Consider the following 2,376-nt stretch of genomic DNA (forward strand, 5'->3'; position numbering starts at 1 on the left):
CTTTTGGAAACACGAACATGTTTATAGGGTGGCAGCATTTCTTTGCTGTTTAAATCAGGCACTCATTATTGGCTGCATACAGATGCAGCTTAAATGGGCTTCCGTTTCCACACGAGCAGCTGAGTACGCCGAGCATCTTCACTTTCTACAAGTCGTTTTCTGCCACTTTTATTTATTGAACTATTGATTTTTTTTCTTCTTGTAATTTTCACCGTGTCTAGGCTATAAAACGTAATGCCCATAAACAGATGAGCCTTTTCGGGCTTGAGCTTCTAAGCTTTACACACAGTTCGGCCACTTCGCTGGAGGTGTGACGTCACCAGGGCCACCGGGTATAAAAGAAGAGCTGCATCGCTTCGTCTTCACTGTGCACGGCGAACCGCTGTCGAACTTGGCTCTAAGCATGCCACCCGTTTTGCTTATCCAGGTTGGTCATGATTCTTCTTGTCGAAGTGATGACATGCTACTAGTGGTTCTGCCGTGCCCTCGGCGCTGTCTTTGTATTGCGTACGAGTGTTTTTCTGTATTCAAAATATTGTTGTGTGGCGATGTTGAGAGTAACCCTGGTCCAGATATCCAGAAATCTTTAGATAAGATTATAAAATCCCAGGAGTCAATGCAGAACGATATATCCGAAATGAAAGCCTTGCAATGCAAGCTTGATGCTTCGCTTTGCAGTGTAATGGCTAGACTTGAACAGATCGAAAAACATGTGACAGGTTTTCAAACTTCCCTGCAGCCTATAGCACCAATCGAACAACATCTGCAGTCGCTCCATAAATCGGTTATTTCGCAACAGCAAAAGGTAGTGAATCTCGAAGATTACAGCCGGCGGTCAAATTTGCTTGTTTTTTGTGTACCCGAGGCTAAATCAGAATCTGAAAATGAACTGAAGGAGAAGGTTATCGGCAACATCTTTGATAAACGGCTTGGTGTGAAGGTTGCATCCGTTGGGCGTATCCACAGACTGGGAAAACGCATCAAGAAGACCGGTAACAGTGAAAATGATAGCGGCAGAGGCGAGCAAAAAACCCGACCAGTAATCTTGTACTTCCAAGACTTCAATGAGAAGATGGCTGTTTTCAGTAACGTTAAGAAGCTGAAAGGCTCAAAAATTTACATTCAGAATGATTATTCCAAAGAAACTCTCCGCAAGCGAAAACTTCTCTGGGAGTCGGCACGCAAGGATAAGGATGAAGGGCTGAATCCAAAACTTTATGACGATAAACTTAAAATTAATGACGAAACATATGTTTGGGATGATTTAACAGGTAGACGAATGAAGCTCATATTGTCCCCCGCGCAGTCGCAGTCGAAGTGACATGATCCCGGCAGCGATTCTTATCGCAACAGGCTTGTTGTATTGAATATGAATGCCCAAAGTGTTGTCAATAAATCCCAATCCCTGGAAATTGCATTACTTGTGCACAACCCCGACGTAGCAGTAATAACTGAGACTTGGTTAACCAGCGATATCACTGACGACTGCGTCTTTCCTTTATCGTTTTCGGTCTTCAGACGTGAACGTGGGTCACGAGGGGGGGGGTGTGGCTGTTCTGTTAAAGAAAAATGTGAAAGCTGTGGTTTTAAATCAAATAGAAGACCACGAAAGCCTACTTCTCAAGATAACATTTTCTAGTTTTACTTTCGTCCTATGTGCACTGTACAGACCTCCCAGTTCTGATTCTTCTTATTTGCGAAAGCTCCAAGATCATTTGTTTAGTTTCCGCAAAACCAGGCTTATGCTTGTTGGCGATATCAATCTACCAGGTATTGATTGGCCTACTGGATGTGTCGGAGCCGCAGAGCACTCTGATATTCTATCCGACATTATGCTAACTCATAATTTAAACCAGGTTGTTCTTGAGCCCACCAGAATTTGCGGTACAGCTAGGTCCGTACTCGATCTTGTGTTCTTAGATCGCAGTTTTTCTGATTATTCATTACATGTAAGTGACGGGATTTCTGATCACAAGGTTGTAGTTACCAATGTCTTTCTAGAACCTAAAAAACGTTTAGCGGGAGTTAAGCATACATATGTCAAAGACTACTCCAGGGCGAGGGATGAGTCTGTTTTGGATTACCTTGACATAGCTTACGAAAGCTTTCAAGGTAATGATGTGCGGCATTTGTGGGAAATGTTTAAAGAGCATTGCAAATTTTGTTTAAAGTCTTTTATACCTGATAAGAAAAAACGAACCAAAAGGGTCAATCCATGGATTAACCGAGATATTATTCACCTAAAACGGCGAATTAAACGTATCAAGAAGAGTCGCAGTCCCGATTGTTATGTCTTAAATAGGTTAGTCTCCAAACTTTCGAGCAGCGTAAAATCCGCAAGGAAACGGTATTTTTGCGAAAGTTTGCCTCAGTTCA

Source organism: Rhipicephalus microplus, unplaced genomic scaffold (assembly GCF_043290135.1).
Source record: "Rhipicephalus microplus isolate Deutch F79 unplaced genomic scaffold, USDA_Rmic scaffold_25, whole genome shotgun sequence".
Classification (NCBI taxonomy): Eukaryota; Metazoa; Arthropoda; class Arachnida; order Ixodida; family Ixodidae; genus Rhipicephalus; species Rhipicephalus microplus.